The following is a 17,039-nucleotide window of genomic DNA, read 5'->3' as shown; positions in this document are numbered from 1 at the left end:
ACCAGGGACCACATCAGCCTCGAGGTTCCCTTCAATAGGCCGAATGTAATTTCAACTCCTTAACATTTAAGGAGTAGTTAGATTTATACAGTTCTAAAATTATTTTGGCCCTTTGAAGGCAACTGGGTGGCTGATGTGATCCCCGGTGAAAATGACTGTGACACTGCTGTACTAGGGGATTCATTAATACATATTTACTATAGTATTACATGGTCTTTGGTCCATCTTCCTCTACCTTCTCTCTCAATTAAATAGTCTGAAATCAAATAGTTCTATGTCTGAAAACTAGCACAGCTCTGGAAACTAGTTCAAGAACCACTCTTAAAAAATTGGAATAGCTGCCTTCAGTTCCCTGAGCATCCATGCTTGATTTCTCTTGGTTATATAGGTTGAGCAATACCTTTGTAGGCTGCCCACCAATCTTGCCTCCAAGAACACCCTGTTGCATTAACCATCTCCATATCTTTCCATAGGTCAGAACCCAGAACCCACTATTGCCTCCACCAGGCAGCCATTTTGACTTTGTGCTAATTATAATTGTGCTCACCTTGCTCCTGACAATTAAGAATTATCACTTGGCCTCTATTTTGGGGTCCCATCACCCTGGTCGCTATCATGGAGTTTAGCTCTGTAACTTTATCCGCTGCTCTCACCTGAGGCCTGTATAGGGCAGCCACCTTGAGTAACAGCATTGTGCTCAGCCATATAGGAGGCAATATGGAAAACTATGTAACATTGATTCTGTCTTGATTTAAAATTTGGCTATCTTGTTCACCATGGACATTTTGAATTAATTTTGATTTTTTAAATATCAAAATAAATTATTTATCTTGGTTACTGACTTTTTTGGCTCCCTGTAATTTTGTACCTAAGGTAAGTACCTCACTCACTTTGCCCTAGTTCTGGTCCTGTTCAGTGATGTTGGTACCTCTCTCACATTCCTTATTGCTTTAAGGAACAAAATGTTCTCTGAGCCACTCCTTGGAGCATAGTCATCTGTCAAGTTTTCTGGCCTTAGCATACAATATCTACTCTGGCATACCCACTTCTCTGAGCCTTTTCACTCCTTCTTATGCCATATCCCACAGTAGTTTTGCCATTCTGTACCACTTAGTGTGGGCCATTACTTTCTCTGAGTTTCTAAAAACCACCCTGGTAAATAGAATGTTAGCACTGCTTCCCTGGATCTTTGTCAGGATATTCCATATCATGGGATAGTGCTGCCATATTGATAAACCCTCCCTGTCTAACATTATGTTCTGCTACCCCTCCCTGTGCCTTGATCTAGGACCCTCAATTCAGTTCCTTATGTCGCCTTCCAACTCCTGATGGTACATATTGTTTAGGTCCTTTGACTCCTTTCAGGCATCTCTTTCCTCCCTTAGAAGGCCCAGCATTTCTGTGGCTAGGTGATGTATGAATTAACCCCAGTTATTGGTCTGGGGTTCAAGAGGAAAACTGAGGAAAGTTACTAAGTGGTGCACCTGTTGTCTTATAAGTCAGTGGTCTGTGTATGTTCTTCAAGCAAAGAGAGAGCATTACTTTTATGACAGGGAGGATTAGGCCACTTCTCTAGGCCCAGGTGATTCAGGGGAATCTAAGATTTCAAGTTTCTTCAGCACACTAACCCTGATGTCCTTGTTCTATTTCTCAGTGTAGCAATCCTTCCCAATCAGGGCACTCACTTTTTGTAAGAGACGTGCTGAGGCTGAAAATTCTGTTCAACTTTGGAGCTCCACTACTCTTAGTGTTAAGTCCAGTAACTGACCATCAGCTTGTTTTTGCTCTCTGGCTGCACACATGAGACTCTATATACAACCAAGAATACCCTCCAGCTTTTACACTTTATCTTTAATGGTGATGAATCACTCTCAGCCTTTCAGTGTCTTTCTCCCAATATCCCAGTAGGAGCTATTAGTGCCACCAGTGACAGGGTCCTCACTGGCAGCCAGACTGCAGGTGACCCAAATAGAAAAATACCGTTTTAGAGTTTGCTTTCTTGGATCACAGGTTGAGTTCCCTAAGAAGCAGACTCTGGGATGGAGGTGTGCATGCAAGAAGTTTGTCAGAATATCCTCAGGATCAACACCTTTGGGAGATAGAAGGAATCACAACAGGGCAGAGGATGATGTCGAACTGCCACCTAGTTCAACAAAGACCTCAACCTATTCCACAGGGAACTCTGGAGATGGGGTGGCCCTTCAGAGTTATCCTAAACTGGGGCAAAGGAGTTGGGATTTTATGCCCCCGTAACAACAAGATTTTGCACGTGAGATTCCCCAAAAAGGGCATGACCTTGGGAGAGGCAGGTCTTTTTCACCTACAAGCAATACCCAGAGAAGGATGCATCAGAGAGCTGTCACCAACAGAGTACCTAACAGTTCTGGTTATGAGGGGAGAAAAAAGGAATCTGGGCAGCCCACCATAACATTCACCTCAAATATACAGTACAAGTGTCTTCTGTGAAATGACAATGATGCAGCCAGAGAGAGGATGGCATTCTCCCCTAAGGCTATGAGCCTCAACGCAGTTTGGGCTTTCACAAACAGGTGAGTAAATAATGGTCTGCCCTAACTGGGAATAGAACAAGCAACTCTTTGGTTTGGAGGCCAGCAGTGCAATCCACCGTGCCACACCACCCAGGGCTTGCAGGCCAGGTCCCCAGTAGGGGGCGCTTGAGAGGCAACTACACGACGACCTTTCTCTCCCTCTAATGGTCTGAAAGCAGTGGTAAGGAGTGAGAGGCACAATGGTCCTGTTTTCTTGAACTTGAAGTACACGGATAGTATATAGCTAATACATAGGTTGGCAAATGTCCCTTCCCAAAATTCTCCAAAAACTTTTTCTTTCTTGGAAATGGTGATCAATCAAAAATAATTTTTATAGTCCCCCTTTTTTTCTTCATGGCAATTTATCAATGGTTATGCCTCTGTAGGAGCCTTCATGTGTGGAAGCTGGCAAGGGTGAAGGAGGGGGCGGCACATGAACATACTCTCAGTTCTGAAACCTTTCTTTCCCACTAATGCAGTAATTCTCAAACTCTATAAGAGTGCTGAAGTCCCCTGAGGAGCTTCTTAAAAGTGTAGGTTGTGAACCCAAATTCCAGTAGGTTTAGGCTCCAGTGGAGGCTAAAAGCTGATAATTCTTTTTTAAAAAAATATTTATTTATTTATTAGAAAGAGAGGAAGGGAGGGAGAGAGGGAGAGAAACATCAGTGTGAGAAACATTGATCAATTGCCTCTTGCATGTGCCCCAAGGAGGGACCGAACCCTCCTTCACCCTTATAGACATGTGCCCTGACCAGTAATCGAACTGGGGACCCTTCACTTTGCGGAACACCCAACTGAGACACACCAGTGAGGGTGAGCTGATAATTTCTTTACAGGTAGCCTCCATATATTGAGAAATGCTGCATATTAAGGCATCGTCTCTCATCCGTAGCTGAATTCTGGAAAGACAAACAGACCTTCAGTATTCCGTGGTCAGAAGAAGAAATAAATGTATGCAAGTGTTCATAAGTATGTGTCTGTCACACACCACCACCCACCCCCACTTTTAGATAAAATGTGCCTATTGGTGAGAAAGAAAAGAGCAGCACAGAAGAGCTTCATAAGGGAGCCCAGACTCAGCCAAGGCAATTGTTTTCAACCCTATAGACTGCAACACCTGTGCTCTGCTGAAATAAAAATTACAGAGACTATGGCCCGATCACAGATATTTTTTAAAGATTTTATTTATTGTTTTTCAGAGGTAGAAGGGAGGGAGAAGGAGAAAAATATCAATGCATGAGAGAAAGAAACATCAAGTGGTTGACTCTCATGCGCCTGCATCCAGAGACCTGGACCACAACCCAGGCATGTGCCCTGAGTGGGAATCGTGGCGACTTTTAGGTTTGTGGGACAACCCACTGAGCCACACCAGGCAGGGCTGATCACAGATATTTTGAGAAACATCAATACAGTACCCTAACAGAAATATAAAAGAAATGAATGTAAAAATGCTTATAATACCCTGGCTGGTATGACTCAGTGGATTGAGTACCAGCCTGTAAACCAAAGGGTTGCCAGTTCAATTCCCAGTCAGGGCACATGCCTGGGTTGCAGGCCAGGTCCCCAGTAGGGGATGTGCAAGAGTCAAACAAACATTGATCCTTCTCTCCCTCTTTCCCTCCCTTCCCCTCGCTCTAAAAATAAATAAATAAAACCTTTTAAAAATGCTTATAATAAAAGATGTATTGAGGAGTAGGCAAGTTTATGAATCACAAATTAGAGGTTCCAGAACACAAAAAGTAAAGGCCGAAGGGGAAATCAGAGGAGATACTGAGCTGTAGAATAATGAGGATATTATTATAATGAGTAGATAATGAGCTGAGGATAAAGAGGATGATTTTTAGGAGGGCTTTTAACTTAGAAAGTGAGCAAGAATGACAAGCAGGGATATCTTGCTTTTAGTCTGCCAATATAAATCGTCCCAGGAATCCTTAGGTGGGTGGAGAAAGCAGGGTTAAGTAGGTACTCAGGTCAAAATTTCCTATAGCAAGGGAGAGTAAACTCTGATCCATGGGCTGCCATCTCTTTTTTTTTTTTTTTTTTTTGTAAAGTACACACAAAAAGATTACAACTCACTTTATTGTGGTACTTAATTACAGTGGCCTATAACCAAACCCACAATATCTGCAAGGTACACTTATATAACATAAAATATGCCATTTTAACCATTCTTCAATAAAGAACCCAATGGCCTTAAGTACATTCAAATTGTGGTGCAACTCTCACAAATATCTGTATCCAAACTTTTTATCACACCAAGCAGAAATTATAACCATCAAGGAACAACTTCCCATTTGCCCTCCCCTAAAGCTTCTGCTAATGTCTAACCCTCTGTCTATGAGTTTTCCTTTTCAAGATATTTTATATATAGCCCTGGCTGGTGTGGCTCAGTGGACTGAGTGCTGGCCTGCGATCCAAAGGGTCACTGGTTGGATTCCCAGTCAGGGCACATGCCTGGGTCACACAGGCCAGGTCCACAGGAGGGGGCACATGAGAGGCAACCGCACCTTGATGTTTCTCTCCCTTTCTTTCTCCCTCCCTTCCCCGCTTGCTAAAAATAAAGTCTTTTAAAAAAGATAGTTCATATATATGAAATCATACATTTATCCTTTTGTGTCTGGCTTATTTCACTTAACATAATATTTTCAAGGTTCATCCGTGTGGTAGCATATATAAGAACTTCATTCCCTTATAAGGTTGAATAATATTGTATGTATATACCACATTTTGCTTATTCATTCTTCTGTTGATGGATGCTTGGATTATTTTCACCTTTTGGCTATCCTGAATAATGCTGTGATGAACACTGATGTACAAATACCTCTTTGAGTCTTTGTTTTCAATTCTTGTGTGTGTGTGTGTGTGTGTGTGTGTATGTATATGAGTTGAACTGCTGACTCATGATAATTCTGTTTAACTATTTGAGGAGCCACCAAACTGTATTCCACAGTGGCTATACCACTTTACATTCCTGCAACCAATGTATGAGGAATCCAGTTCTCCGCTTCTTCATCAACACTTATTTTCTGGTGTGTTTTTTTAGCTATCCTAGTAGATGTGAAATGGTATTTCACTGTAGTTTTGACTTGCATTTCCATGGTGGCTAAGTATATTGAGTATCTTTTCATGTGCTTATTGGCCATTTGTATATCTTCTTTAGAGAAATGTCTAAGTCTTTCATCCATTTTTTAAGTTGGGTTTTTTTGTTGCTGTTAAGTTTTAACAATTCTTATTTATTCTGGACATTTAACCTCTTATCAGATACTATATGATTTGCAAATATTTTTCCCATCCTATGTGTGAGGTCATAAAAATAAATAAATAAATAAATAAATAAATAAATATATATATATATATATATACACACACACACACAATGCCTCTGCCCCTGGTCCCTATCAAAGCTCCTAAAACCCTTGAAAATCCCTCAGTGATAACAGCACTGGGAGTGTCTCTTGTTCTAATATTTGGTCTCTGACCCTGTCCCTGACATAAGACTCATAAAACCTTTGTGAATTCCTATGTGTAAAAGCACTAGCAGGTTCTCTGGTTCTATTGAGGTGACTCTGGATGGGCTCCTAGGTGGCTCCTCAAAGGGGGCTGCTCACCAAAAAGACCAAGTCATAATTAGAAGCTTGGAATTCTCAGCCCTGGCACTGCCCCTTCTCCAAATAGGAGGTAGGGGCTGGAAATGGAGTTAATAAATGATCATGCCTATGTGAGGAAGCTTCCGTAAAACCCCAATAGGATGGGGTCTGCAGAGCTTCCAGGCCGGCAAACACATCCACACCAGGAGGGTGACATGTGTCAATTCTATGGGGACAGAAGCTCCTGTGCTTGGAATGCTTCTAGACCTCACCCTATGTATTTCTCCATCTGGCTGTTCATCTGTATTCTTTATCATATGCTTTAATAAACTGGAAAATGTGTTTCCCTGAGTTCTGTGAGCCACACTAGAAAAGTAATTAAGCCCTGGCTGGTGTAGTTCAGTGGATTGAGCATTGGCTGTGAACCAAAGGGTCATTGATTTGATTCCATCAGGGCGCATGCCTGGGTTGTGGGCTGGGTCCCCAGTGGGGCCCACATGAGAGGCAACCACACATTGCTATATCTCTCCCTCCCTTCCCCTCTCTCTAAAAATAAGTAAATAAAATCTTAATAAAAGAAAAGTAATCAAACCTGAGCAAGGGGTCATGAGAACCACTAATTTACAGTCAAATCAGACAGAAGTTGTGGTAACCTAGAGACCTACTATTTGTGTTTGGCAATCTGAAGCAGGTGTGAGCAGCCCTGTGGGACTGCACCCTTAACCCAGGGATGTCAAACTAGGAGTTGAAATTACATTCAGCCCTTTGAAGGCAACCCCGAGGCTGATGTGGCCTCCAGTGAAAATGACTTTGACGCCCCTCCCTTAACCTGTGGTATCTAATGTTATCACCAGGTAGACAGTGTCAGAATTGAGTTAAACTGTGAACACCCAACTGGTGTCACAGGGAATTGCTTGGTGCAGGGGAAAACCTCCACATACAGTACCTGGCAATCAGTGAAGCGTTTTGTGTGAGTAGTAAAGGAGCGGTGGGAAACTGAGCTTTTTCTAGTTCACTATGGGTTAACTTGCACTCTGTTGACAGCGCCCTTTGATACACAAACAGTTTTAATTTTAAGTCCAATTTATCTATTTTTTTCTTTTGTTGCTTGTGTATTTCCCTTTTGGTCATATCCAGGAAATTATTGCTAAATCCAACGTCATGAATAATTTCGTTTTGATACCAAAAAACAATGTCTATTACAAACCATTCAAATAGTACCCCTCAAAAAAGATGTAAAATGAAAAGTAAGGTTTTTCCTCGCCTGTTTCATTCCTCAAAGGTTGAGTGTTTTAGGTACTCATTGATTAATGTTATACATAAACAAACACGTTCAGTATGCATATTATGTAATTTTTACACCAGAGATTATTAATGAGAACACCGTTTAAGAAGATGGGTGTTGGTAAAAATTACATACTATAAAATCAAAAATTATTCCAAAAAAGGAAGGAAAGAGTTCAAGCATAAAGATGCTAATATGAATAAATAAGAAGCTTCCTGATAAAAATCAGACTTAATAAAAAGGAAAAAGATGACAGAAGGCCTACATAAGAAAAATAAATCAGGAGCTCCTGGGCTGGTGAACACGTAGAAATTGGGGAGAGTGGCAAGCTCAGAGAATGCAGAAACTCCCAACCCCTCCTCACATACCTCGCCCTGCACATTTCTTCCGTCAGTCCATTCCTGAGTTATATCCTTTCATACCAAACTGGTAATCTAAGGGTGCGCTGAGTAAAAATGCTGGGGAATGTGCGACATGCCTTGAAGTGCAGAAGGGAGATGCTACTGGATGGCTGTGCTGTCTGTACATGTATCACAAGACTGCACTGGCCATCTGAAGTAAATAGATCTTGCCCCGAGCACCCGGCAGACTAAGCATCACATTTGTGTTGTATAGGTTTTCTTATCTTTTGAAGATGCTTGTAAAACCAAGAGGGTATCACAATCTATCTCTGGGCAGGGGGCAGGGGGTAGGGGAGGGCATGCTCAGCCCAAAATTTGAGTTCTCTGAGACTCAGTAATACACAGATTGGAATCATACAGGAAAAAATATTCTGCTGAGGAGAGGCCAATCACCACAAACTCAGTGCACCAAACACGCAGATAAAGGGTGCACAGCAATTTTGAAAATTCTGCATATCCCTAATAGCAGTCATCTACATAGTAACACTGGTACATACTTTTTATTCAGACACCAAAGTTGATGGACTTAAACGTTGACTTACTATTTATTAAGTTCTCTAAAGCTGTACAACTAGTTGTGTTTTGATTTGTGTTTTTAGTATGGGATCTCTTTATTTTCCCAACATGATGTTTCTGCATTCATTCATTCTTAAATTGCAGACCACAAAATTTACTTTTTATAAATTAAAGTCTTAAATGTGAAACCCAGAAATGTAATCAGGCAGTAAAACATTCTCTGAATGTAGACTATGTTCTACCTTCCCTAGAGTAGAAAACGGACTTCTACATAAGAAAGCCAAAATAACCGCTCCACCGTGGCTGAACAGCAGCCATGGCTTTCTGCTACCCCATGGCCCCAGGTCTCAACAAAGGCCACCAAGCGACAAAGAACCTGAGCAAGCCAAGGCACAGCTGCCGCCCGTGCGTGTGGGACAAGATCCGAGAGGTGTGTGGCTTTGTCCCCTAAGAGCAGCACGCCAAGGAGCTGCTCAAGGTCTTCAAGGACAAGAGGGCCCTGAAATTCAAGAAAAGGGTGGGAACACACATCCATGCCAAGAGGAAGAAAGAGGAGCTGGGCAATGTCCTTGCAGCCTCGAGGAAGGCAGCAGCCAAGGACTGAGCCCCATCCCCTCTGTGTAATAAAACCTGTTTAGAAAAAAAAAAAGCTAAGATATGTTAATATGTTTAAATTAAAAGCTTATCAATATAAGAATGCAGCCAAAGAATAAACCAAGTCATATAATTACATTTTAATGAATTAAATCTAGGGTACTACCGAATTACAATTTATTAAATATATTGTTTCCTCTTAAATAAAACTGCTCAACAGTTAATCAGCAATGAATCATGTAACTATGCAACCTTTTAAAGACATTCAACTTTTTAAAAGTATGAATTATCAATTGTAACTGCTGCCAGCTAAAGAGCTTGGTTTTAATGGATTTTTTTTCTTTTCATGTAATTATTTGATTGTGCTTTGCATTTTAAGGCAGTTTTCCCACATTTGGGTAAAATGTTTAGCAGGTTGTAAACTTAATAACCTAAGAAAAGGCTAAAATAAAATTCTCTTGAGTGGAGGAAAGAAATTGAAAAGTGGCAGAAATCTATCAGAATAGTGTAAGAAAGGCTAAACTCAATGAGTTGAGGCTTATAATAAAATGCTAAGGAAAATAAAAAGTCTTTTGTTTGGAGCAAGAATAATGAAACTATTTCCATTGCTTGAAGTAGATAGTTCAATATAACAGAAGACAAAGTGAACTCCCCAATTCTTTGTTTCTTTCTTTTCTATTAAGAAAAATAAACCCAAAACTTTGTTTTGGGAAAAAGTATGAGTGAAAGGGAAATGGGATTAATTTAAATGAGGTGAGGCAATAGTGAAGAGAGTGACTGACAGCTTTAAATGAGGGCAGGTGGCCTGGCCTAAACCAACTACATCCCAGATGTCAACAGAACAAAAGCACTTTTAAGAGCATCTCAATGAAATGTAGTACTTGTGGATGACACAGAATCTGAAACCCACATTATATACAAACTTAACTAAAGAAATGTTTCACACCAAAAAGACAAGATAGGAGAAAGAAATTATCTCAGACTTTTAAAAAATGGTAATCCTGTAACAGGGTGCAGCCAAGAGAGGGGCCCCAAGTAGGGATTTGGAATGGGGTTCAGAACTCAAGGTGTTCAGGAAATATTAGGATGTCCTCACCCCTTCCCCTTCAGGTGTGAGTTGGGGGAAGGGACACATGGAGCAGGGCCATTGAGAGCTATTTTGCATAGCAACAGCTTTGCAGCTAACCTCTGGGGTCACTTAACATATCTACAACCTTTAACTGGTTGCACAGATATGTTAAATAGCTATGGCTATGCTCTGAGCCAGGGGAATGGAAGTAACTTCCCCACCAAGATGTAGCTGGGAGGCAGGTCTCCAGAGTTACAGTGCCTGCGTGGGAGCTTGGAGACGATTGGCTCCAAGATATGGGACCACACCTGCTTAGACTCAGGATGGCAGCCCAGTAAAGCTGGAAGGATATGAGAGAGCTAGCGAGTGTAGCGCATTGTGGGAGGAGTCGGAAATGGGGCTGCAGAGGAAGACTGGGGTGGGGATTTAAACCCAGATAGGAAGCCATTGGAGGGAGAACCACGCGGTTTCGGCTGAGTGGGGACTCCCGTGGCCCTGGGAGAGAGGACCACCTGGTCTTTAGCAGAGTGGGGACTCCCATGGCCATTGCGCAGGGAGAGGACCACGCAGCTGGGGTAGTGCAAGGAGAACCACTCAGTCTTTAGCTGAGTGGGGACTCCTGCAGCCCTGTGAGAATCACCATGCGACTTTAGCAGAGAATCGCCACTCAGCTTTGGCAGACCCCCCACCCTGTCCCTGCAGCCATTAGGAGAGAACCACTCAGTCTTTAGCAGAATAGGGACTCACATAGCCACTGTGTCGAGAGGACCACATGGCTGGGGCAGTGGAGAGAGAACCTCGTGGCTTTGCCAGAGTGGGGACCCCTGTAGCTTTAGAAGGGGGAGCCACCACCTGGCTTTAGCAGAGATCCTGGCAACACAGCTGATGGTGCCGGGAACTGAGGGAGGCCTACCAGCTGAGATGGGTTACTGGGAAGAACCAGGAGCTGCCTGAGCCACGGGCTTCTATTTCTTTTCCTGAGATATGGTACCCCAGCCTGGGCAAAGGGGGAAGGAAGGACTGTGTGTGTTTGTGGGTGTTTTAAGGGACTTTGGGATTTTGATGAAGACATTAGGCCATTACTTTAAGTCTGTACAGCATTAAATAAGCATGTCCTTTCCTTTTCACGAATCTCTGGCATTGAGAGACATCTTTCCTCTGGCAGCGGACATAATGAACCTGGGGGTTCCTTTCAGGTAATAGTATATTGCTTCGGCCCCCTTTGCCCCCCCTTATTTGTGTCCTGTAACAATCCTAATACAAAATATTTTGCCTATTATCTTCATATATTATAGAAACACCACAGAAACCCCAGTAGTTCATCTGCTTTACAGTCCAGTGCTGGGAGAAAGACATAGGAACATTGATATCCAAAGTGGTTAGTTAGAGACATGTCTGCAGTATTTTAGGAAGACTGTACAGAGATACCATACCATGCTATCTACCACTATAGCTAATTCCTAAGGTGAGATTTCCTGGGTGGGGTGACACTGGGTCAGCCCTCTAAGATGAAAAGGAGTCGGCCGGGGGAAAAGGGGTAGTGGAGATAGGGGTGCAAATAGGAAGGAAGATCCTCCAGGGAAAGAGGACAGTATAGTCAACAAACACCAGGGTGTCTGTAGAAGATCTAGACGCAGCTCTGTTTGGCTGGACGCCACGATATGTGGCAGGGAGTAGCAAAAGGGGAATTCTAGGATTTGATAAGAGGCTGGCCATATAACCAGGAAAAATCCATTTTTAGAAATAAACCTTAATGACCTCAACTGGTCATTTCTGGATCTGGAAAGCTGAGAACCCCTAGATGATGGTGTCATTCTTTGTAGTCCTCCCTAGATAGACAATTATTTTGTTCAAATTTCTAGCTTGAATGACTTGCTCAAATTTCTAGTTTGACTCTAATTGAGCTTTTTTTTTTTTAAAAAAAAAAGCTCATATTCCAGTATAACAAGATTGCTGCTACCTCATTCAAAAGGTCTTATAGTAGAGAAGAGCACTCCAAAGTCAGAAAATGAGGGTTTACCTGCTGGCTCTGCTGCTCTCCAGTTTGTGCGAGTTACTTGGCATCCCTAAACCTGTTTCTTGGGGTCTTAGTAAATGTGCTGAAGGACTGAATCCAAAGGCCTCACTGCACCGCCTCAGGTGAACCAACATTAATCACTGCTTCTTCCTCAGATATCCTGAATCTAGTTCATGGGGTTCGAGAGTGTGTGTGTGTGGCGGGTGTCTCCTTCTCACTTCTCAGGCACTAGCAGCAACCAAGCAGTTCACTCCTCCCCTCGGTTTCAGCATTTCCGGGCCCGTCCACCATGTTTGTAAATTCTAGTAATTCCAACTTGTTTCCCCAGTGCTAGGGGAGTGTGCAGAAAGGAGTCAGACCTACCTGCTATCCTTTGAAAGACCTGCTTATAAGGTGGGATCTTGGCTGGCATCTGGGCCCTTGGATTTCAGGAGGGTCCCCACCACCCCCAGACCAATAAGACTGTCTCACTGTGGCTAAACTTTGCAAGCAATATGGTTTACGCTGAACATCAGCTTTCCTTGTGGATCTACATGATCAGCACCCCCAAAATTCTGGCCATAGAATCTCTAATGTTGGCAACATGTCACACATCAGAATTCGTCAGAATTAAGCATGTCCTGGGTGATTCTAGGACTTCACAGGGAAAGGATCCTTGAAGTTTGTACCCAGTTCCCCCAGACATACATATGCTCCTTTTCCCTTTACTGAGTTTGCTGTGCACCTTCTCACTATAAAAAAATCACAGCTGCCCTGGCTGGTGTGGCTAAGTGGATTGAGCGCCAGCCTGTGAACTGAAAAGTTACCAGTTCAATTCCCAGTGAGGGCACATGCCTGAGTTGAGGGCCAAGTTCCCAGTTGGGATCTTGCTAGAGGCAACCAATTACTGTTTCCCTTCCTTTCTCCCTCCCTCTCCCTCTCTCTAAAAGTAAATAAATAAAATCTTTTTAAAAATCATAGCTGTGTAACAACTATTGGTTGAGTCCTGAGAGTCCTCTTAGCAAATCATTGAACCTACCTGTGGCCTTGGGATCATGAGGTGGTACCTACTTCTTGCAGGTATTACTAGTTTCTTATCTCAGTACCCTCTTTTTGCTTTTGTTTTTAAAGATTTCGTTTATTTACTTTTAGAGAGAGGGGAAGGGAGAGAAACACTGATGTATGAGAAAAACATTGATTGGTTACCTGAAACATCCATCAAGAATACCCCCAACCAGGAACTTGACCCATATAACCCAGGCATGCACCCTGAGAATTGAACTGGTGGCCCTTCATTTTGCAGAACACCCAATCCACAGAGCCACACAAGTCAGGGCAGTATCCTCTCTTTGTCACAGTAGTTCTCTAATCCCTGTTTAATGATGTCCTTATATTTAATTTTCTTTTAAAATAACTATGATTTTCCTGACTGGTCCCTAACTAGCAAAGCCAGTCAGTGAGGGCAAACTGTCTAGTTAGATAATCTCCTTTGATAGTCCTATTTTTATCAGAAAGTAACAGCTGTAACAGCAGTAATCTCTTGCAACTCCAGATTCAGTCAAGGAAGGGGTTCTTTCAACCAAACATTCCACAAAGATAATCCCTGTATGAGATCATTGAGCATGCTAAGAAGATTATTTTATTGATATAAAAGGTGAAAGACAGCCCTGACTGGTGGCTAGTTGTCTTCCCATGAAGTGGGAGGTTGCAGTTTTGATTCCTGATGAAGGCACATGCCTAGGTTGCGGGTTCAGTACCCGATCCAGGCACATACGAGTGGCAACCCATCAATGTTTCTCTCTTACCTCGATGTTTCTATTCCTTTCTTCCCCTCTAAAAATAAAATTTAAAAAAATAAAAGGTGAAAGACAGAAACAATGTATATTTAGTAAATAAATGTATATTTAGTTTTATTATGGAAAATTTCAAACATCTGTAAAAATTAGATCAAATACTATTGTAAACTTTCTGTGCACCCATCACTCCGTTCAATAGTTATCAACAAACGATCAATTTTGTTTCATTTACTTTATTCCTCTGCCCACACTGGATCACTTTAAAGTAAACTGCAGACATATTTAACCTATAGAATCTTCATTGTGACTCTCTACGGGAAGTAAAAATTTCAGTTGAATTTCCCAGTCTTGTACATGTCTTTTTAGTTACTTCAAAACAAAACCCCAATAATGCCCCTTAAATCTTTTAAATCTAGCCCTGGCTGGCATAGCTCAGTGGACTGCAAGCCAAAGTGTTGCAGGTTCACTTCCCAGTCAAGGTACCTGCCTGGGTTGCAGGCCATGACCCCCCAGCAACTGCACATTGATGTTTCTCCCTCTCTCTCTCTCTCTCTCTCTCTCTGTCTCCCTCTCTCTCTCTTCCTCCCTTCCCTCTCTAAAAATAAATAAATAAACAAAATCTTTAAAAAATATATTTTAAATCTACAACAGTCCCCCTTTCCTCCTTCTTTACTTGGCATTTATTTGAAGAAATTGGATCGTTTGTCTGATGGAATTTCCCATACTCTTGTGTCTTGCAGATTGTGTCCCCTTCGTGTCATTTAACTTGTCCTTCTATTTCCTGTGTAAACCAGCACATCGAAAGGTTTGATCAGATTCAGGGTCAGTTACTTTGGCTAGACTATTTAATATGTGGTGTTGTGTAAAATATATTTGACAGCATAGTGGGTTTAGACCCTAAGATACTGCTTCCCACAGGTCTGGGCTGCTTTAATTTACTACCAGTCTTTTCATATTCTATAGACAGACCTTTTAATCCTCAATTTACAAAAGCACTGTCATCTGAAATGGAACCAGAGGTTATTATCACCTTTAAGCTTATAACATATTATTCTTTGCTGAGAAGTCAAATGAATATCATACACTGTCATCTATTATAAAGATTCCTTTACTTGCCTTTAAAATTGTTTTAATCCTCATCTGGGGATATATTTATTGATTTGAGAGAGAGAGAAACATCGGGTGACAGAGAAACACTGATCAGTTGCCTCCCAGACATGCCACAAACAGGGATTGACCTGCAACCTAGGTATGTGTCCTGACTGGCAATCAAACCTGAAACCTTTTGGTGTACAGAATGATGCTCCAACCAACTGAGACACCTGGCCAGAGCTTAATTTTTTGTTTATTAGGAAACTGCTCAACTGGGTCACCCAATTTAGTAGGTATTTTCATATATCTGGGAAGAGATAAATGAGAAAATGTTTGCTGAATTTAAGAAAAAGAGGCTTTAGCCCTGGCTGGCGTAAGGATTGAGCGCGGGCTTCGAACCAAAGCATCACAGGTTCAATTTCCAGTCAGGGTACATGCCTGGGTTGCAGGCCATGGCCCCCAGCAACCGCACATTGATGTTTCTCTTCTCTCTCTTTCTCCCTCCCTTCCCTCTCTAAAAATACATAAATAAAATCTTAAAAAAGAGTTCATAAATACATCATGTAGTGTACTAAAAATGTTTAACAGGCCTTCTAGTTAACAATACCAATAGTTTGAGATAAAATTTAGTAGGAGGTGACAATATAATGCCTGTATTTTGCAGGCACGGGTAACCACTGTGGTTTTTCAGCAGGGAAGTTATATGATCAAAATGTTAAAGGAAGACATTACTGGAAATATTTAGGATTTAAGGCAAGAAGAACAGGGATTGAGAATTTAAAGGTAATCTGACATAAAATTGTTTGGATACAGCTACAGAACCACCTGAATCGACAAGTATATCCTATGTTGTATTTAAAAGCGTCTGACAAACTTTGTACTGGGGATTTCAACTCACTCTACAAAACATCTAGTAAGGGATGACTACAATGAACAAAGCAAGAGTAGAAAGTAAGAATCATACACATACACAGCAGCTAATATTTCTGTAAATGTAATTAAGATCAAGTCACTATTCTACCCTCAAACTCAGATGACTTCTTTACACTTGGAATAAAATCCAAATTGGTACCATGACCACCCAGGCACTCTGACAAAGTCCTCACTATCTCTGACCTCACTTGCAGCCCTTTTCCTCACTCACTGTGATCCAAAGCCCTTGCTCTTCATAAAACAGGGCAAGGTTTTCCTGCCTGGGCCCTTTACACTTGCACATGCCTCCACCTGAAGTAACTTTCCCACCAAATAGTCACACAATTCACTTCCTCAGTTCATTTAGGCCTTTGTTCAGTATCACTTCCTCAGAGGCCCACCTGACCACCCTACATAAAATAGCACCTCACCCTACTCCTTTCCATCTCCTTACTCTGCTTTACATTTTTCTACTGCACGGGATTTTACCTGACGTATTACATACTAATTAGTGGATTTCCTCCTCTAAAACTAGGATCTATAATGATAAAGACTTTTGTTCATTTATACAGCACCTAAAGCTGCAGCAAAGAGTAAGCGCTCCCAAAATGTTTACATTTCATCAACTAGTATTTCATCTACTCCGCAAAACTGTATGCAGTAGGTAGTACTGTTATCCTCAGTTTACAGGAAACTGTGATGCACACGGGTTAAATAAGGACCTGAAAACAAAGGGAGAAAAAAACTGTCAGGACTTGATGATTGATTCCTGAATGGGTGAATCAAAGCAAAGGTGTCTGGTTTGTATGGAATAAGGAAACCCCAAACGACACACGAACACCAATTAAAATGTTGGCTACGCAGAAAGAAAGCACACAGAACCGGAGTCTGTTCCCTAAGGACGTGACCTTATGTAATCCTCAGGACAACCCCATGGGGTAAGCACGGCGGGTATTGTTAGACAATCATTAACAGCAAGACTGACGGCCAGACTTGGCAGCCTGGAGGGATGGCGAGCCAGGCTCAGCACTCACCGGTTTGGGCAGTTATACAATTAACACAGAAAACCCGGCTTCCTTCCGCCTTGGGATAAACTCATGAGCCGAACCTCGCGACCGAAAGCAGTGCCCAAAGAACAGCGGCAGTTGACGAATCCTGGGAAGAGTTCCGGCGCGAGGCGTGGAGTAAACGGTCACTGGGTCCTACGAGAAGCGCGCGAGCGCGCAGTGCGAACCGAGGGCT

At 42.1% G+C, this 17,039-nt stretch overlaps 1 protein-coding gene and 1 pseudogene across 1 annotated transcript in view; one reads left to right on the top strand and one right to left on the bottom strand.

Annotated features, from left to right (window-relative positions):
• The window catches only part of SF3B1 (splicing factor 3b subunit 1), a 57,055-nt gene extending 40,079 nt beyond the window's left edge, over positions 1-16,976 (bottom strand). Inside the window, 1 exon segment of the mRNA XM_028508630.2 lies at positions 16,832-16,976. The gene's annotated coding sequence lies outside the window, so the exon portion shown is untranslated.
• LOC114494793 lies at positions 8,655-9,032 on the top strand (annotated as a pseudogene).
• Positions 16,977-17,039: the final 63 nt, after the last annotated feature.

Source organism: Phyllostomus discolor, chromosome 4, assembly GCF_004126475.2.
Source record: "Phyllostomus discolor isolate MPI-MPIP mPhyDis1 chromosome 4, mPhyDis1.pri.v3, whole genome shotgun sequence".
Lineage (NCBI taxonomy): Eukaryota > Metazoa > Chordata > Mammalia > Chiroptera > Phyllostomidae > Phyllostomus > Phyllostomus discolor.
The sequence above is the reverse complement of the archived record's forward strand: the minus strand, read 5'-3'. Positions and strand labels throughout refer to the sequence as shown.